A 22,034-nucleotide genomic window follows, 5' to 3' on the forward strand; every position below is an offset into this window, starting at 1 on the left:
TACGATTCAGATCTGCATTTAACTCATGAAACCTGGCTGATCCTCAAGCCCTGGAGAAAAAAAGGGTCTCTCTGCGGGTATGACACAGAATGGGCCTGTCCCCAGGACCCTCGGAGAGGGAAGTCCAATGTCCCACCAGGTTGGCAGGGCTGGGGAAGGGAAAGTGTTATGGTAGCCCCAAGACTAAAATGAGGCAGCAAAGGGAGCAGGACATCATTCCCATTGAACTCATGCCACTGCCTGAGTGAGGTGAGGGAGGAGTGCACCCGAGTGACATGAGGGGGCAGAGAGGCGTGGTTCCAGGGTGGCCTTCACCCGCCCTTCCTGCCATGTTACTCTGATCCCCTGCAGGTGAGCCTCCCCACTTTGGGCTTAGGGCTGCCACACAGGCACGTACTCAAATGCAGCCCCTCATGCATCACGGCTCCAAGAGTGGGGCAGAGCACGGAGGAGTCCTCAACAAACGAGAGGCCAGGGCAGGAGGGAGTGGGCCTCAAATTCCAGGAGGGGGCCCTTCTCCTGGGTCCTCTTTTCCGGCCTCTCCTTCCTTACCCCTGGGCTGATCACCTGGGAAGAACTGAGGCAAGGTTTCTCATCCTCAGGTCTGAGGGGTTCATGTATCTGGGATTACAGGCATGCACCACCACGCCTGGCTAATTTTGCATTTTTAGTAGAGACAGGGTTTCTCCATGTTGGTCAGGCTCGTCTCGAACTCCTGACCTCAGTTGATCTGCCCACCTCTGCCTCCCAAAGTGCGGGGATTACAGGTGTGAGCCACTGAGACTGGCCAAGAAATCCTTTTTTAAAAACAAGCTGGGCTTGGTGGCTCATGCCAAAAATCCCAGCACTTTGGGAGGCCGAGGTGGGTAGATCACTTGAGGTCAGGAGTTTGAGACAAGCCTGGGCAACATATGTAATCCCATCTTTACTTAAAAAAAAAAAAAAAGTGTGTGTATATATATATATATAAAAAAAAAAATAAATTAGCCAGGTGTGGTGGTGGGCATCTGTAATCACAGCTTCTCAGGAGGCTGAGGCAGGAGAATCACTTGAACCTGAGAGGCAGAGGTTGCAGTGAGCCGAGATCATGCCACTGCAATCTAGCCTGGGTGACAACAGTGAGACTCCATCACAAAAACAAAAACAGATTCCATCTCAAAAAATAAATAAATAAATAAAATAAATAAAACCAAAAACAAATATGGTATGGCAATGGAAATACTGCATTAAAGGCAGTCTCATAGAAAATAAAAGACCACTCAGATACAATAAGCTGTCCTTTTAGATGGGTATACTTGTTATTCTTGTTTTACAGCTGAACAAACTCGCTCAGAGAATGTTATTTGATTGGACCGTGTTGCATTTCTGGACAGTGCAGCTGAGGTAAGTCTTCATGTGTAACTCCAGTAGCCCACCAGGGTGCCTCTCATGAAGGTAAGAAATGTAAATTTGGCCTAACATACAAAGTTGCCAGGGCAGCACTGGGTCAATTCTACATACAGTACTTCTATGTTCATCAAGGGAAACCTTAAGTGAAGGCAAAAATGCTTCTAGAATGCAACTGGACGCCAGCACCTTTGTTTGTTGCCTTTGGGCTCTTCCTCTAAGGCCAATAGTGACCTGAAATTACCATTTCAATCAAGTGGACAAAATGGTACTAAGGTCATAAACATCAGACAAATTCACTTGAGGACCTATCTATGTGCTTTGAAAGACAAAACTGCTTTTGTAAAGGATACTGTATTTCAGAAAAAACAAAATCATATTAGCAACTAATAACACTGTAAAATGCTGATATGTTGAATGCTACTTTAGAAAAACATGTTCAAATCTAGGAAAAAAATTTCTGATAGAAAACTACGTATTGGGCCGGGCGCGGTGGCTCAAGCCTGTAATCCCAGCACTTTGGGAGGCCGAGATGGGCAGATCACGAGGTCAGGAGATCAAGACCATCCTGGTTAACACGGTGAAACCCCATCTCTACTAAAAAATACAAAAAAACTAGCCGGGGGAGGTGGCGGGCACCTGTAGTCCCAGCTACTCGGGAGGCTGACGCAGGAGAATGGTGTGAACCTGGGAGGCGGAGCTTGCAGTGAGCTGAGATGGAGCCACTGCACTCCAGCCTGGGCGACAGAGCGAGACTCTGTCTCAAAAAAAAAAAAAAAAGGAAAAAGAAAACTAGGTATCCTCTGGGCACGGTGGCCCATGCCTGTAATCCCAGAACTTTGGGAGGCTGAGGCAGGCAGATCAAGAGGCCAGGAGTTCAAGACCAGCCTGACCAACATAGTGAAATCCCATCTCTACTAAAGATACAAAAAGTTAGCTGGGCATGCTGGTGTGTGCCTTTAATTCCCAGCTACTCAGGATGCTGAGGCAGGAGAATCGCTTGAACCCAGGAGGCAGAGGTTGCAGTGAGCCAGTGAGCCAAGATCACACCACTGCACCCCAGCCTAGGTGACAGAACAAGACTCTGTCAAAAGAAAGAACGAACGAAAGAACGAAAGAGAAAGAAAGAAAACTATGTATCAATTATCTAGCTAGCTAACTATCTAGAGACAGGCTTTCATTCTATTGCTCAGGATGGAGAGCAGTGGGATGATCGTAGCTCACTGCAGCCTTGAGCTCCCGGCCTCAAGTGATGCTCCTGCCTCAGCCTCCTAAGTAGCTAGGGCCACAGGTGGACATATTTACGCCTGGGTTTTTTGTTTGTTTTATAGAGACGGGGTTTCACTACATTGCCTAAGCTGGTGTTAAACTTTGGAGTCTCGCTGTGTCACCCAGGCTGGGGAGCAGTGGTGAGATCTCAGCTCACTGCAACCCCCACCTCCCAGGTTCAAGTGATTCTCCTGTATCAGCCTCCCGAGTAGCTGGGACTTCAGGCATGCACTGCCACACCCGGCTAATTTTTGTATTTTTTGTAGAGACTAGGTTTCACCATGGCCAGGCTGGTCTTGAACTCCTGACCTCAGGTGATCCACCTGCCTTGGCCTCCCAAAGTGGAGGCCAGCACCGCGCCTAGCTACATTTTGTATCTTTTGTAGAGACGGGGTTTCGTCATGTTGCCCAGGCTGGTCTCGAACTCCTGAGCCCAAGCCTTCCATCCTCCCGCCTCGGGCTCCCAAATGCTGGGATTACAGGGCCCAGTCAGCCTCATGTTTTATTTAAGCAGTCCCTTTCTGTTGCACACTTGGATCGTTTAATTTTTTTTTTAGACAGGATTTACCTCGGTCTTGCAGGCTGGAATGCTGTGGTGGGATCATAGCTCATTGGAGCCTTGAACCCTGGGGTTCAAGTAGCTGGGGGGGCTGAGGTAGGACTACAGAGATCGGGTCGCGCCATATTGCTAGGCTGCTCTTGGACTAAAGGGATCATCCCGCCTCGGCCGCACCCGGACGGTTTTCTAGTTTTGATCAACATAAACACTGTGCTCAGTCTGAGTTTTTCAACTACCCTTCTCCAGCCAGCAACACACAAGACCTGGCGGGGAGGTAGTGGTTACCAGACTCCACACTGAGAAGACCGCCCAGCTCCAGGTACTGTAACTGCCGGTGACGTTACCTAACGCCCGGGTGTGTGACGTCGCCGAAAGCCCACCTGTACGGCGTCGCCAAAGGCGCGCCCCTGTAACGTCACCGAGGACCGCCTCTTACGCGGAGCCAATCGGAACTGGCGGCAGGGCTGCGGGAGCGGGGGGGGGGCTTCCAGGAGCGCATGCGCGGATGTCTGGCCACAGGTGGCCTGGCAGGCTGTAACCGGCCGCTGAGCGGGCCTTTTTGTGTCCCGAGGCTTGGGCCTGGCAGCCTAGTCCGTAAGCTAAGAAGAGGAGCTTTACGACTTGGCCTGGCGCAGCAAAGGCCAGACTCAGAGCCAGCAGGCGCTGGGCACCAAGCGGCCGGCGCCTGGCGGGCACGATCGCACGGTCGCGCGGAAGCTCCTCAATGGCCAGCGCCAACTGCAGCCCGGTCAGCAGCCCCGCACTCGCCTCTTCTGAGCTTGGGTACCTGCCCCCCACAACACCTCCCCAGCCAGGGCCCGGAGACCTGGGGGATCGTCTCCCGCTACCTGGCGCCGCTCATCCTGGGCAGGGTAGGCCCCCTCTGAGGCTGCCCCTCATTAGGGAGCTGCACCCCGAGCTTGACCTCTGAAGGCCCTTTGCAATAGCATTAAGGCTTTGAAACTTTGTAGCAGGGTAGAAGGGGCCTGGAAACGAAGAAAACATCTTTTTAAAAATATAAGCGATCGGCAGGGCGCGGTGGCCCACGCCTGTAATCCCAGCACTTAAGGAGGCCGAGGCGGGTGGATCACGAGGTCAGGAGTTCAAGACAAGCCTGGCCAGCATGGTGAAATCCCGTCTCTGTTAAAAATACAAAAATTAGCCCGGCGTAGTGGCCGGCGCCTCTAATCCCAGGTACTCGGGAGGCTGAGGCAGAGAATTGTTTGAACCCGGGAGGTGGAGGTTGCAGTGAGCCCAGATCGCGCCACTGTACTCCAGCCTGGGCGACAGACTGAGTCAACGTCTAAACAAACAAATATATATGTATATCTGTATATATGTGTGTGTGTATATATGTGTGTATATATGTATGTGTGTATATGTGTGTGTGTGTGTGTATGCGACCGAGCCCAGGAGGTTGAGATTACAGTGAGCCGAGATTATATAAACGCTCAAGCACAGGAGGTTGAGGTTACAGTGAGCCGAAATTGCGCCACTGCACTCCAGTCTGTATGACAGAGGGAGACTCTGTCTCTAAAAAATTATATGCAAGTGAGAGCGTTTCTTCCAGCGCTCATGCTCAAATTGAAGAAAGTAATTGGGCCAGCACCAGTGGCTCACGCCCATAATCCCAAAACTTTGGGAGGCCAAGGCCGGCGGATCACTTGAGCTCAGGAGTTCCAGACTAGCTTGGGCAACATGGTGAAATGCTGTCTCTACAAAAATACAAAAAATTAGCTGGGCATGGTGGCACGCGCTTGTAGTCCCTGCTACTTGTGGAGCTGAGGCAGGAGGATCGCTTGAGCCTCAATCCTCGCTGCAGCCTCCACCTCCTGGGGTCAAGCAATCCATTTCAGCCTCCCAAAGTGCTGGGATTACAGGAACAAGCCATCGTGCCTGGCCTTACACTGTATTTTAATGCTTTTTTTTTTTTTGAAAATGGAAACTTTTACAGGCAATTCACTTCCTTCAAACTAATGATAAGGAAATGATGCTGTTCTGTCCTGTTTTCTGGTGTGTGTGTGTGTGTGTGTGTGTGTGTGTGTGTGTGTGTGTGTGTGTGTCTTTTTTGAGACAGGGTCTTGCTTGTTGTCCAGGCTGGAGTGAGGTGGTGCAATCATGGCTCACTGCAGTCTTGACCTAAGGGCTCAAGGAATCCTTCCACATCAGCCTCCCCAGTAGCTGGGACTACAGGTGCATGCTACCACCCTTGGCTAATTCGTTTTTTGAAATGGATTATCACTCTGTCTCCCAGGCTGGAGTGCAGTGGTGCAATCTCGGCTCACTGTAGGCTGGTCTCAAACTCCTGTCTTTAGATGGTCCACCCACCTCAGCATCCCAAAGTGCTGGGATTACAAGTGTGACCCACTGTGCCTGGTGATTTTGCTCATTTTAGATACCAGAACTTTTTACTTTAATTTTTTTTTTTTCCTGAGATAGAGTCTTGCTTTGTCGCCAGGCTGGAGTGCAGTGGTGTGATCTCGGCTCACTGCAACCTCTGCCTCCTGGGTTCAAGTGATTCTCCTGCCTCAGCCTCCCAAGTAGCTGGGACTACAGGTGTGCACCACCACACCCAGGAGTTCAAGGCTTCAGTGAGCCATGATCGTACCACTGCACTCCAGCCTGGGCAACAGTGCAAGATCCTGACTCCACAAATAAATAAATCAACATCATATGATATGTACCAGGTTACAGGCAGGTGTTATTATCCCCACTTTTCATCCTCAACTCTGAGTTGAGTTATACATCAACCTCTAGTAAAAGGTGGCATGCTCTCAGTTAAAGGGGCAAGCCCAAACCACATGGAAAGGATCTTATCTCTTTTGAGAGCTAATATAAAAAGAATTCCTCCTAGACATAGAAGTATTGTGACATCAGTTACTTAGGCTAAACATGCCTATTATGCTAAGTGAATTATTATTAACAATAAAGAGTTTAACTCTGTGCCATGTTAATTATCATGATATGATTTATAATTTGTTCTAAACTTAGGTTATATATACCTTGAAGCCATTTATGTTTTGGTATACTTATAGTAGTTACTATACACTAGACTGTGTGTATTGGACTAGACATGGAGGGTCAAAAAAGAGTATGTGATCAGAGTAGGAATCATGCCCTAGCTTCCTTTGTATCTACCTCCTACCTCAAGTAGAAGCAGTAGAATAAGTAGTTACCTAAGATTTTTTGGATTCTGTTTTGTGGAGAAACACCCTTATATTTAGGCCGATGGGTGGCTAAATTAGAAAGTATTTTTTGTGATTTAGAATTTTATATGGAGATGTTCATTGTGATTAATCTTTGTATTAGCAGATTTTTGCTTTTTATAGCTGCATGATTTCTTGTTTATTGTTCATTCATTATTGTCTGTTAATAAAGAAAAACTTTAGTCACTGAAGCAGTGAAAACCTACTTGGGTTTTTTAATAATGACTGACTTTTTTCTTTGGGAATACATTACTGGAAAAATGTAGATTATTAGATACATTAATTTTAATGAATATAAGTGGTATAATTAAAAGGCTGAAAAGAATCCTTGGAAACATGAGTTTAATTTGATAGCTAAGAAACTGAGGACAAGATACTTATTCTTTGTGGCATATTTTCTAATGTCATTTCATTGTCTCACCAAGGAGTACTTGCATAAAGTCAGTTCGATTCTAGCATCTGTTGTGTATTTAAGGTTGGGTAAAGTGGGTGAGTTTAACAGATATTTTTCCTTCTTTTAGGCAAATCTGGATTGGGAAAGTCGACATTAATCAACTCATTATTCCTCACAGATTTGTATTCTCCAGAGTATCCAAGTCCTTCTCATAGAATTAGAAAGACTGTACAGGTATGGATATTAGTATTGTTAATTGATGATAAGCTGGAATAATATTAATACACACAAAGCACACGTTGTAACTTTTATTATGCTTTCTTAGAGGTAAGATGCAAACTTGCCCTTAGCCAGTGTAAGATAGTAGATATGACTTCATAAAATTAAAATAAAAAAGGAGAAGTACAGTTAATCAGAAGAATTATCTTGACTAGAGCTTTCCAAATTTGTCCTAAGGACTCTCCTAGAGATGACACTGTGACATAGTAACCAGTTCCCCTGGAGTTGTGCTATCTAGCATGATAGTCATTTGCCACATGTATAAATCAATTAAAATTAATTAAAGTAAAAATGCAATCTCTCATCTGCTCCAGATACATTTCAAGTGCTCAACAGCCACATGTGGCAAGTGGCCGCCATTTTGTGCAGCACATATATGAAGATTTTCATCATTGCAGAAAATTGCACTGGACAATGTAGAAAAAACACGATTCATAGAAAAGCTATTGTTATTTAAATAGAGTGTTCTATATTAGTCAGTGGGATAATACCATATCGTAGTTGAATGGCAATAGCAATTCTGTAAGACTTCCAAGGTGTATGTGATCTAATTTACTGCTTCTCAGTCTTTGCCATGCATTCCAATCCTGGGTATCCTGTTAAATGTAGTTCTAGTAGGTCTGAGATGGGCTGTATTTCTACATTTCTAACAAGATCCCAGGTGATACTGATGCTGCTGGATGGTAGATCACACTGTATAGAGCATGGGGCTAGACTCTAGATATGCACTTTTCATTAAATGGTGCAGCAGCCTGTAGTCACTTCTCATCTTAGCAAAGGTCATCAAACTTCAAGTAACATGACTTGGGTTTGTATAAGAACTTTGCAACTTTATCAAGTTGTTTAACTTCTTTGGACCCATTTATTTTTCTATAAAATGGAGTTAATACCTATCATAAAATTGTTTTTAAGACATACTCTAAAATAATGTAGCTAGATAGAATTCTCATTGTAAGAAATTTAAAACTGTTTGCTCTAGTTTTATCCATTTGTATAAATTCTATCTCAGTCCTAATTTAAACCTGATATTTAGACCTTCAGTTTTTCCATAAGTCCTAAGTGAAGAAAACAACTATGAAATGTTAGTCTGAAGTAATTATCTTAGTATTTTATAAATAATATTTTTATTTTTGTTTGAATTCACATTGTTTTTGAGGTATTTTTCTGTCAACTCTTAAAACTCCTAAGTTCATCATGAAGTTTTTGTATTATTTAAAGTAATCTCTCATTTGAAATTTGAAACTGAATATAATTGTTTTCATATTATGAAGTGTTGCCAATATATTCTATAAAAGTAATGTATCTAATAATCTACATTTTTCCAGTAATATATTCCCAAAGAAAAAAGTCAGTCATTATTAAAAAACCCAAGTTGGTTTTCACTGCTTCAGTGAAATAAAGTTACCAATACACTTATTAGTGCAAATAATATGCTAATTATTTAGCTGTGTTTCGATAATATATAGTTTATTTTCTTTCATTTGGAAGGTTTTGAAATAATGAATAAAGATTTATTCAACATAATTTATATTTTTGAACCTTTATATAGAATAACTTGACATATCTTCCACTGGTAAATTCATTTTGCCTGTTTGAAAATTTTGATTATTGTCCTTTAACAGTCATCAGTTACTTCATATGTAGAATTGCAACTTGTTTTGTTTGTTTGCATTCTTTAGCTGGAAGCCTGTTATCGATTACATTGCTAGTAAATCTGAGGACTACCTAAATGCAGGATCACGAGTGGACAGACGTTAGATGCCTGATAACGGTGCAGTGTTGTTTATACTTCATTGCTCCTTCAGAACATGGGTCAGTACCTTGACACTTCTGATTCCTTTTGTTGTTGTTGTTGCTGCTTACTGTTACCTTTATGTGCATATTTTAGTAATCTTTAAGTTCGTGACATATATATGACTATACCCATTATAAAGTACCAAATTTCATATAGAAATGTCTTAGTTGAAAAGCCTTTTTAAGTCCTGTATAAGCTAACAGTGATTTTACTCCTTAGTTCTTCATTCATAAGGATTTTCCCTGCTTCACGGAAATAAACAGTGTTGCCACCATGGTTTGAGGTCTCAATGTGGCAAATTTAGCTTTCATGTTGACCACCCTGCTACTAATTGAACTACCAAATAAAGAGAAGCAGCCATCCCAGTTAGACATATTCAAAATAAACTCAAAGATGCTATTTATTATAAGTCTCATAAGAGATGGTTATCAAAAGCACTTGCATGCCAATGTTTTCTTGTGCCATTTCTTTCTACAATAATCTATTTGGCTTCTGTTTCACCGTAGCTGTCATAGACATGTCATTTAGGTATCATATTGTCAGTACTAACCTTTTGTTTATTAGAACATAAGACCTAAATATCTAGACATTAATCTGATCTGGTTGTTCTGTTTGTTATAGTTAGCCCGTACTCCCTTTTTTGTTGTTTGTACTTCCCCTTTCATTTTGAGTACATATATGTGTCATTGACAAATGCAGATTTTTCCAATTATTCTTCCTCAGTCTTTTCCTTTGGGTAAGTAACTCAGCATATGTAATTCAGCCACCTGATAATTGTAACTCCACCATCTCCCCCCCAAAAGAATTGTAGCAGCATCAGGCTGAATAGCATTAAGTTATCTAACACTCACAGTACAGTAGTGAAAACCAATTCCTTCAAGTATACCTTTCTCTTCTATTTTTGGCTTCTTGCTCTCTCTCTTTTTTTTTTTTTTTTAAATAGATGAGTCAATGCCCATTATTACTCTAGATGGATAAGGGAGCCTTAATTATATACTTATATTTTTGCACTGTTGGATTGGAGTGGGTTAAAAATGTTTCTTCTTTTATGTCTAATACTCTTATTTTTTTTGCTGTGCCCTAGACCATTGCATAACTGAAGACTCCCACCTTCAGTCAGGATTGGGTAGTACGTGTTTGTAACTACTTGGTGTTGCCTTTTGTTGAGGTAATTTCAGTTATTATTATTATACTTTAAGTTCTAGGGTACATGTTCACAATGTGCAGGTTTGTTACATATATATACATATGCCATGTTGGTTTGCTGCATACATTAACTCATCATTTACATTAGGTATTTCTCCTAATTCTATCCCTCGCCCATCCCCTCGCCCCATGACAGGCCTCAATATGTGATATTCCCAGCCCTGTGTCCAATTGTTCTCATTGTTCACTTCCTACCTGTGAGTGAGAACGTGCAGTGTTTGGTTTTCTGTCCTTGCAATAGTTTGCTCAGAATGATGGTTTCCAACTTCATCCATGTCCTTACAAAGGACATGAACTCATACTTTTTTATGGCTGCATAGTATTCCATGGTGTATATGTGCCACATTTTCTTAATCCAGTCTATCATTTTATGGTGTTCTCAATTTACATATTTAAATCACTAAACTGACTCTTTGACTTAAAAGGCTCAAAAAAAGTAATCTCAAAAATACCACACACTGTATAACTTTTCATGAATATTTGTGTAGCTTCTTGAATTTATGTTTTTAAATCTTTCTCGTTTACCTTGTCAGGGTCTTTTCCTGAAAGCCAGCTGAGTGAAATCTTAACCTGCAGTTAAGTCAATACAATTTGTCAGCTTATAACCAATATTATTATTTTAGATCTTCTGGACTCTCTCCAAGTTTAGTAATTCTCATGAAATCACATTCCTCCCATCCCCTTGGTGAAAATTTTATTTCTTAAAATTGCATGGGAAATGAAAGCTTTTCTAAAATAAAAAAAAAATTATATTCAGATGATATATAGTGGCTTTGTGCCATTTCTTATTTGTCACAAGGGGTAAGATGTTTAAAATTGCTATATCTTATACATAAAAAGGTACCTTTCAATAATTTCTCAGTTTAACTATTTTTAGAAATGGAGCAAAGTTTTGCCTATTTGTACATGATATTGTGGATTAAGTGAAAAAAATATGAGGCTGGAGACAGTGGCTCACACCTGTAATACCAGCACTTTGTGGGAGGCTGAGGTGGGTGGATCACCTGAGGTCGAGAGTTCAAGACCAGCCTGACCAACATGGAGAAACTCCTTCTCTACTAAAAATACAAAATTAGCCGGCCGTGGTGGTACATACCTGTAATCCCAGCTACTAGGGAGGCTGAGTCGGGATAATCGCTTGAACCCGGGAGGTGGAGGTTGCGGTGAGCTGAGATTTCACCAGTGCTCCAGCCTGGGCAACAAAAGCAAAACTCTGTCTCAAGGAAAAAAAAAAAAAGAATATGACACAGAATTTTATGTACAGCATTCCAGATACCCTCCTCACTACAGACTGAAATTCTATGCAGTCTAATAAATGAATGAGAACCTTTCCATCTTGTCTGGGTAGTCCCTAGCTTCCGTTTTTAGAGGGATTTTTTTTAGAGTAATTATAAATTGGTCCAACAGTGTACTTTCAGTGCCTCCTACCTCCCTCTACCAAGTATGAACTGCATGCATGGCTAATTTGTGATTTCAACTATTATTGCTTCATGTGCATTGTTCACTATTTTGTAATTGTTATTAAAGTAAAAAGCTGACTTGAGACATGATTTTTAAAATGGTGTTTTATCCTTCTAGTGTTGATTACCACTTTTAGAAAAATTGGTATCATCCAGTGAGTTTTATACAGAAGGATTTTTCCCTTAGAAATATATACATACATACAAAAAAAAATTGTCATTTGTCCTGTAGTTGTTTATTATGCTGTAGACTTTGAGGTTAAATAGTCTTTTCTCTCTAGTGTGGGTTTATCTTCTATTTATGACAAAGGATTTGCTATTGCTTAAAAACAAGATTTAAAAACTAAATTTCTTGATGAAAAGCCCAGCCAATATGAAACTAAATGGACAGAGGAAAAAATTCAACCAGACTGTAATATACATGTGAACTAAATGTTTTCTGTTGCTGATGTTTTGTAGGCTTCTGAAATTTAATGAGACTTTTACAAGGTTTACCTTTTTTCCTAAAGTTTAACTTTTAAACTGACCTAAATGTTTTTTGACCCTTTGGTTATATTTAAGAAGTTGACTTCCCTAATTTCCTTGTCATGTTTATTTTTAAATATCTTTCTCTTTAAAAGTTGGGATATTATAATAAATATTCAGCAAGTATTGTTTTGTGTTTAAATATAAAATCTTGTTATTTGGATTTTAATACTTTATATTAAATGCCCTTAAGATTTATTAAAATTTTAGATTAACGGCTGGGTGCGGTGGCTCAAGCCTGTAATCCCAGCACTCTGGGAGGCCAAGACGGGCGGATCACGAGGTCAGGAGATCGAGACCATCCTGGCTAACATGGTGAAACCCCGTCTCTACTAAAAAATACAAAAAACTAGCCGGGCGAGGTGGCAGGCACCTGTAGTCCCAGCTACTCGGGAGGCTGAGGCAGGAGAATGGCCTAAACACAGGAGGCGGAGGTTGCAGTGAGCCGAGATCCGGCCACTGCACTCCAGCCTTGGCGACAGAGTGAGACTCCGTCTCAAAAATAAATAAATAAATAAATAAATAAATAAATAAATAAATAAAATTTAGATTAAACTCTATTGTTTTGTCACTTGATTAATAAGCAGATTTGTATCTGACATAATAATAAGGCAGTGACAATTTAAATTTGTTATGAGTATAAATTGAAAACCCATAACAATTTAGAAATCTGAGATTGAATATTTCATGGCATTTATATTTAGTGTTTTATATACTGATTAATGAAAAGAAACAAAACTTAAATTTTTTTTCAAAGACGGATAGATTCAGGCCAGATGCAGTGGCTTATGCCTGTAATCCCAGCATTTTGGGAAGCTGAGGCAGGTGGATCACCTGAGGTCAGGAGTTCAAGACCAGCCTGGCCAACATGGTGAAACTTTGTCTCTAGTAAAAATACAAAAATTAGCTGGGCATGGTGGCAGATGCCTGTAATCCCAGCTACTCAGGAGGCTGAGGCAGGAGAATCGCCTGAACCTGGGAGGCAGAGGTTGCAGTGAGCCAAGATTGTGCCATTGCACTCCAGACTGGGCAATAAGAGCGAAACTCAAAAAAAAAAAAAAAAATTAGTTAGATGTGGAGGCACACTCCCATAGTCCTAGCTACTCCGGATTCGAAGTGGAAGAATTGGAGGCTATGGTAAGCTATGACTACACCGCAGCACTCCAGCCTGGGTTACAGAGCAAGATCCTGTCAAAAAAATAAATAAAAATGGATAGGTTCTTTCAGTTAACACTAATGAGGCAAGAACACAGTTTACAGATAATATAAACAGTGTTATTCCATCCACACACTTTTTTTTCATTGTGCTCCCTGAATGCCAGTGTCAAATTTCCAGGGACTTCAGACAAGGAGAATTAGAACAGGAGGCAACTCTCTGAATTCTCCATGTCTGCTTTCTCCCTCTCACTGTCTCTGTCTTTCTGCCTGTCAGCCTCAGCACCACAGTGAAGATATACAGTCATCTTTGTTAATAAAAAGGACTGGACTATCTTATTAGTCTTAGGGCCCTAACTCCCCCAATTTTAATATATATGTTTCTCTTTCTTCATTTTAAAATGTCAGTCAATTCAATTATTAGTATTACTCAATAAAATTAATAAGAGAATGAGACCTTTATTTTGTTTTTCTCATGTTTTTATAAAAGTTAAAGAATGCCACTTTAGAATGGTAGTCTTTTGCAGAATATTTCTAGTGTCTTCATTTATTCTTGTGAAACATTAAATTTTAGTCCACAGTATATTCTAGATTTGAGGACTTTGGTTCTCATTTAGAATTACTAAAGGACATAAGGAAAATCACAGCAGCTTACTTTTTTTGTCAACAAATATTTGGGCACCTTCCCGAGTTTTAGATACCATGCTAGGTGCTGAGGATACGGATGAATGAGATAAGGCCCTCACTGTGGAGGGTATTTCAGTGAGAAGATGGGAGAAACAAATACAGATGCTCCTCAACTTGAGACAGGGTTACATAAACCATCATAAGTTGAAGATATGCTTGATACACCTTGCCTGCTAAACATTACAGCATAGCCTACAGCTAGGCAAAATCATCTAACATAAAGCCTATTTTGTAATAATGTTTTGAATAGCTCATGTAATTTATTGAATACTATACTGAAAGTAAAAAACAGAATGATTGTATGGTTTCTATTCAACGCATCTTGCACACTATCAGAAAGTTGAAAAATTGTTAAGTGGAACCATAGTTAGTGAGGAAGCATCTGTATACAGGCAGGCAGTTACTATACAGCACATTAGGTGTTGTGACCACATAGAAATATGCCTAGTCTTAGGTTAGAGAAGGATTCCCAGTGGAAATTGGATCGTAAGCCAATGTCCTGAAGGATAAATAGGAATTAGCCAGGCCAAGGAGAAGGAGGATGATAATGGAGGGTGTTCCAGCCAAGGTAGTGGCCTGTGGCCAGATGTCAAAGTGTGGTGCTTTCAAGGAATTGTAAGAAGTTCAAAAAGGCCGGCACATTGGAAGTAGGAGGCAAAAGAAAAGCAAGGAATGCTAAGAGATAAGGTCAGCTGGAGAATCTATGTCTTCACAAGCCTCGTAGTCCATACTAATTAAGGCATCTGGCCTTTAATAAGATTTTTGGTCAGGGCATAACTCAATAAGATTTAGATTTAGAAAGACCACTCTGACTTCAGTATGGATGGTTTGTATTATAGTTATTCATTCCAAAGGTCTTGGTGGCCTTAAGTAATGGAAATGGAGATGTACATACATACTTACATACATACATCTATACACATACTATATATATGGGAAGAGGATTAGAGGAGGGGAGGAATCCTAGGTTTCACACTTTATTTAATTTTAAAAATTAAATAATGTATTTAAATTTAAGTAAATTAAATAATTTAAATTTTAAAAAACATTTAAATTTGTTTAATAAAATAAAGTAATTGGGTAGACTGTGGTGCCGTTCACTGAGATAGGAAGCATAGAAGAGGGAAAATGGGGTTCAGATAAGCTTTTGATTTTAAGGAGCCCATAGAACACCTGGGTAGCATATCCACTAGGTAAACACAAATCTGGAACTTAACAGTGAGATATGGGCTGTGTATGAAGATTTGAGAGTCAATTGACCAATTGAAGATAATTAAAATCTATTATAGTCATGATCATTGTACTGAATGTAGGGTAAGAAGAGAAGGCCTGATAGGGGATTCTAAAGACTGTACCTCTTAAGGGACTAGCTTACTAAGAGGATCCTGGAAATTATCCTAAGGAAAAAGAGCTTATGAGAGAATAAGTAATGGTAAGCACCATGGTGGAAGTATTTAGTCAGCTTCTTGAAAGTATAGAGGCAAATGAGACAGCAGCCAGATTGTAATGAATAAAAGGGATGTTGAAGGAGATTATCTTGTGAGCATCTTGTCAGAGGAAGATAGTTGGTAGCAAGAACTGAATGTGGAGTTGAAAGAGGACTACCATTTTTCATTAAAAATAAATCTTCCAGCCTGGGCAACCTGGCGAGACCTCGTATCTACAAAAAAAAGTATGAAAATTAGGCAGGCATGGTGGTGTGCACCTGTAGTCCCAGCTACTCAGGAGGCTGAGGTGGGAGGTTCTCCTGAGTCTGGGAGGTGGGTTGCAGTGAGCTGAGATTACAACACTGTACTCCAGCTGGGGCAACAGAGAGAGACCCTGTCTTTAAAACAATAAATAAATAAATAAATAAATAAATAAATAAATAAATAAATAAAATTTTAAAACCCTGTAAATTTTGAGTAATAAATATAGAGATAATTCTAGGAAATTCTATCAGGAGCCTTTCTGGTTTTTCCAATTCCTCTTTAGGGCGAAAAACCTGTGACCAGGGTTCAAGGGCAGGAGTCAAAGCCTTGGCCACTCCAATGCTTCTTGAAGTCCTGTTCTACCTAACTTTTGCTGGCCTAATACATCTTCACAGTGTTTCTGATAAGTAAATAAAGTAGGATGTGTTAACTTAGCATTGGGGATGTGAAGACTCTTGTTCTCTCAAACTGATCAATTCAGTCATATTAAATACTATGTATTTCAGACTTAAACCATTGGATATTGAGTTTATGAAGCACTTGCATGAAAAAGTGAGTATCATTTCATTTAATGCCAAAGCAGACACTCACACCAGAGGAATGCCAACAGTTTACAAAACAGGTGAGCAGGATGTGTTAACTCAGGTTTCTTATGCCATTCTCACAATTTGCAGTTTTTACTATTTTTAGTATAATGTGTTGCAATCCATTCCTCTTACTGCTTTACTGTATTGTCATTTATACTGTATTAAAAATAACTTTCGAATCTTCTGCCTTAGTTTTCACCTCAAAGCTCTTACTCATTATCATAGTATCCTTATCCTTTGTCAGTTTTTAAATATGGCTGTTTTAAGTGTTCTTTAATAACACCCCCACATGGGCAATTTCTCCCCATACTCTTTAGAATTATTTCCTTAGAATGAATTCCCAGGAAGAGGATTATTCTTTTAAAGGCTGTGATTGTTTTTATGGGTCTTTATCTCCCCACTCCCCATTTTGTCATGGTGCTTTCCCAATAAAACAAATTCATTTTATAAGGCATACATCTGTTTCACTGTGACTTTGCCAGCATGGTTTGTTATTTTATTTTGAAAACTTTTTTGGAATGAAGTGGTACCTAATCATTCTTCATCTTTTCCTTTTATTTTTCAGAAAGGCTGAACATTTTAAAAACAAAGTTTTTTTGCCCCTTTTTGTAATCCTTTTTGTTCAAATCCTTTGTCTTTTTGACCAGTAGTACTTGGTATTGCCCATATTTATTGATATGGGTTCTTCTTATTACGGTTATTTAGTTCTCTCTTGTTTTCACAATTTTTTTTCTATTTTCTCTTTTGCTGCTTATGTCCTAATTTTTTTTTCGTGCACTTCATGGGACATTTATAGTTTAAGTTGTAACTTAAATATTTATATTTATATTAATATAAATATATTAGATATGTATAGTTTAAGTTATAACTAATATTATAACTATAGTGTAAGTTATATATTTATAGTTTAAGTTCAAACCCATGATCCTAAGATTAAGAGTCTCATGCTGTATGACTGAGCTAGCTGGAAGACCACTAAACTGTTTTTCTAGACTCATGTCTTGTTGTCTCAATAATAGTGAGTTACACAGTCACACGTGTTTCTAATTTAATTGTGTTTGGTTCGTTATATATTACATTTTATGAAAAGTAGGGTCAACTGTGGAACCTTTCTCTATTCCAGTAGTCTTTATTTTTTGGCCAGTAGTATATTGTTTAAACCACAAAAACTGTATAATATTTAAAAATAGATTGTAATTAACTCTATTGTCCATATAGTCCTGTTGTAACAAAATATTTGTTTTTCACTTTTTTCAATATGCATTTCATTTCAGAGTACCTTGAAACCTTTCATAAAAAGCCTGTTAAAATTTGCTTTGAAGTTGTGCTAAATTCATATAAATTTTCAGAATGTTTTAGTACATTGTTTTTACTGTATCTAGTATTTTCTGTTTTATACTTACCCATTCCCATTTTTATTTTTTAATGTGCTATTTCTAAGTGTCAAATACTATCATATAATATTTTGATTTGGATTTTTACTTCTAACTTAAAGGGAAAAAAGATGAATATGAAGTGACCTCTTCTTTCAAATTAGTGACATTCTGGTGGTTGTACTCAGGTCATTTTAATATACAACCTCTGACTAAAACCACTGCTTTTAGAGCTGGCTACTATTACTCATTTTTCTCTTCATTATGTATTTGTCGCCTTGTTTATTCTTTTTTTAAAAAAATATATATGTAGGTACATACCCTAATTGTAAAAGATGTGTGATCCTATTTTTTTTCAGTGAAAACTTTATTTCTGTTTACTTCTATCTAGTATAATAACCAGGTAACACAATTTGTTCAGGGTCCTTTTATAGCTGCTGGGAAGCTTTGCCATGAAAATTGCACCAAAATATAAGTATAGGCAAGGAAGCTAGTTTTAGGTATATTAGCCATGGGTTTGTTATGGGCTCAAAGAAGGATAGGTAATTGAAAAGTATTTGGATGTCTGTATTCTGTTTAGAATTTGGAGTGATTTTGGACATGACAATTTTATGAACTAGGTCATTTCTGATGTTATTAATAAGTTGTCTTCTTTAGTTTTCTGCCTTCTCCTTATTAATTCTAGGGTGTGTTTTCTCCCTGTGTCCTTCCCTAATCTTATGCCTGTTGCTCCTCAGTTTGTGTGTATGCACATGTACATGCAAGGATTTTTCTGATGAATGTGCAGGGAGCAGTGCTGTACTTAGTTTTACTTTACTTTTGCCAGATTCTACTAAAAATTTTACGTGAGTATAGCCCTGTTTATTCAACTAAATAAGATACTTGGGGATTTATATCTAAAGGAAGAATCTCAGTCATTGTAAAGAAATGACCTACTGTCATTATTGTGGAAGTCAATCAGAGAAATCCCTTTCTGGAGTTTTACATCTGTTTTGGAACTCTTTTGGTATGATAGCTATATGACTTTAACACTTCTGAAGTAATTGGATTTGGTGTTTATATATCCACTTTACAGTTTTAAAAAAAAAGAACAGCAGAGTAATTTGATTTTAGATTAAAACTTTGCATTATTAAAAAACAGTAAAGGATCTGGAAACAAGGAGCCATATAGGAATCTAAGAAGCATGCAATAAACATGAGACTAATGTATCAATTATGTATGGTGCTCTTTTGCTGACTACTTCTTCCATTTTAGATAATAAAAGAAATCCAAGATCATAAAATTAAAATATATGAATTTCCAGACACACATGATGAAGAAGAAAATAAACGTGTTAAAAAGATAAAGGTAGGTTCATCCCTGTACATACACTAACGTAATCTGAGGCCCTAAAAACATGCTACCACGTCCACAGGAAAGATAAAAAGTATCAGTGTTTTAAGTAGTTGACTTACAAAATGCCTAGGGAGATTTAATGTTGAATTCAACTTTATAGTTAACTTTGAAGATTAGCTAGTGTATATAATAAAGAATTGTATAAACTACCGAGATGAATAACACAATCCTTATTTCAAATTGTTTTTAATTAACTGGTTTTCATATTATGTAATTTTTTTCCCTCTTAAAAAACAAGTGATGAGAAAGGAGAGAATTCATTCTGTTATGATTTAATTGCCAGACAAAAATGTATTTCTTTTGTCTTTATAAAAGCCAACCAAAATTACAGTTAGATAGGAGGAATAAGTTCTAGCATTCTGTAGCATTGTAGGGTGGCTGTAGTTAACAGTAATTTGGTCTATATTCAAATAGCTAGAAGAGAGGATTGTGAATGTTCTCAATACACAAAAATAAGTGTGAGTTGACAAATGTGCTAATTACCCTAATTTGTTCGTTACGTATTTGTTTACAGGTATCAGAATAGCATGCTGTGCCCCAGAAATATGTGCAATTATGTTTCAATTAAAAATGATAAAAACCAACCGAAAAGTCACATCAACATAATTTTCTATATTTTAATTTATCATGGTTTTCTAAGTACTTTGGCCCTAAAAATGGTATGTGGAATAATGGCATTGTGTAGACAAATACCTTGGAATAATGAAATGCTTATACCTCACCAGTGAAGAATTTCTGGATTGTATAAAATACCTGGTTAGATACTTCCAGGAGCCACAGAACTGTGAAAGGCTATGCATGGATGAATACAAATCTAGTCACCTGGATTTGAAGTTCCAAAGTTAGAGCTTAGCAAATATACTATTCCCTGCTTTAGGTACTGTTACAGTTGGTTCGTGATCAAGTAGGCAGGCTAGTCACTAGCCTCCTTTTTTTTCCTCAAATGCTAATATATTTTTTACCTTTTTTCCCTGCGAAGTATGGGACAACTTTCTGTAGTGATTTTTAGTAAATAATTTGACCAGTATGTGCTTGAATATTCCTAACTTTAAAGAGAAAATTTAATTTTATTTATTGTTTACATTAGTGGTGTTGGCAATTTACTAAATAGTTGTTAAATGGCCTATAAAAACTAAAAACTATCAAAAGTAATTTTTTTTTTTGGCTAATCTGTTGAGTAATGTAACTTTTATTCTTGAATCTGTGAGGACTACAGAGATGTATTTGAACAAGAATACTTTGTTTTATGGGACCGTTTACCTCTTGCTGTGGTGGATAGTAATATTATCATTGAAGTTAATGACAAAAGCGTCAGAGGAAGGCAGTATCCTTGGGATATATATTGTGCTGTCATTTAGCTCCAGCGGCACCATGAGCAACTGAAAAATAATTTGGAAGCACAGCACAGAGAATTAGAGGAAAAATGTCATCACTTTGAGGATGAGAAAGCAAACTGGGAAGCTCAACAATGTATTTTAGAGCAACAGAACTCTTCGAGGTAACTAATAGCGGATTACTAAGAAATGTGTTTATTAACGTTCTAAAGAATTGTTTTCCTACTTATTAAAAAAACATTAGAATAACATTTAAAAAGTCATCCCCCATTACCATGCATTCCAAACACAATGGTTTTCATGGATAAATATTTTTATATGGATGGATACAGTCTATATCCATTAGCAATATTTTTTCAGTACATTTTCCATGACTTAATTTCATAATTATGATTTAGCAACTTCATAACATTCTCCCCAGTTAACTCACCATAATTGGATTTCTTACCTTCTCCCCCAAATTGTTTGACAAAAGGGTTGTTTTCAATTTTTGGCACACAAAGGGAACTTTGCTTCAAAATCTATTACATATTTAGGGTACATTTTAATTGTGTTAAATTATGTTTTTATGATAAAATTCTTAAGACAAAATATTAGATATTTAATTTCCAATACAGCTAATCATTACTTTTTCTTAATGTGTATAAAAATCAATAATATTCGTGCCTTGGTTTTCTTTTCCTTCATAGTTTCATTTAAAACTGAAAAGTGGCATTCCTATCAGGATTCTATAATTTATCCTCACTACTAAACATTTTCAGATTTGACATTTATTCTACTACACTAGCCTACTGTTAACATTTTCCCCAAAGAAGAGGAAAATAGATTTGTAGAAGCAGTTGCACTTTAGAATGCAAATGACAGCGGGGGAAAAGAACACACTGTTTGATGCCAGTTGATATTTTTCAGTTTGTGCGGTTTTATTTGGGAAGAATTGTTCTTGTATATTAAAATGGGGTTTTGCCATATTTTTTACTGCTTATCCTGGAATTTTGTCAAATATTTGATTGTCTAAGAAAATACTATTATAGATTAACATTGTCTTTGTTGTTTACTTCTAAATCTTGTAATTTTTTTAGATGAAAAAGTAGTATCTGAAAATCCCAATGTTGTTGTAATTGGGTTAGCTATTGTTATCATGTTGTCTATCATGTTTATAAAATGGTTACTCATCTTGATTATTTTCCTTTCATCATTTACAACCTTGGAAAAGAACAAGAAGAAAGGGAAGATCTTTTAAACTCTCTATTGACCACCAGTTACGTATTAGTTGCTAATATGCCAGCTTGGACATCAGTGTTTGTTGGATCCGTTTGACCAGTTTGCACCAGTTTTATCCATAATGATGGATTTAACAGCATGACAAAAATTATTTTTGTTGTTGTTCTTCTTGATGGAGATTAAGATGCCTTGAATTGTCTAGGGTGTTGTGTACTTACAAACTAACAGCTCTAAGTACCTTTCCTACATTTTCTTTTTCTTTTTCTTATTAAACAGGTATCTTCAGTTGAATGCAAGAGAACATTTTACTGTTGTACAATCATGTTCTGGTGATTTGATAGTTTATATGAGATTCCAAAATAAAAAGACTCTGGAAGATTTTCATTGAGGATAAGCTGCCATAATATGATGCAAACTGTGCTTCTCTATGATGATTATAATACAGAAGTTCCATTCAATGCAGCATATACCATAATGTAATTTAGTCTGACACAGTTGACCCTATTTTTTG

At 38.3% G+C, this 22,034-nt stretch overlaps 1 pseudogene; it reads left to right on the plus strand.

Moving 5' to 3' along the window:
* The first annotated feature begins 79 nt into the window (after positions 1-79).
* On the plus strand, positions 80-20,326 carry LOC103246557 (septin-7-like; annotated as a pseudogene).
* The last annotated feature ends 1,708 nt before the right edge of the window (positions 20,327-22,034 follow it).

The sequence above is a fragment of the Chlorocebus sabaeus genome, chromosome 28 (genome assembly GCF_047675955.1).
Source record: "Chlorocebus sabaeus isolate Y175 chromosome 28, mChlSab1.0.hap1, whole genome shotgun sequence".
Taxonomy (NCBI): Eukaryota; Metazoa; Chordata; class Mammalia; order Primates; family Cercopithecidae; genus Chlorocebus; species Chlorocebus sabaeus.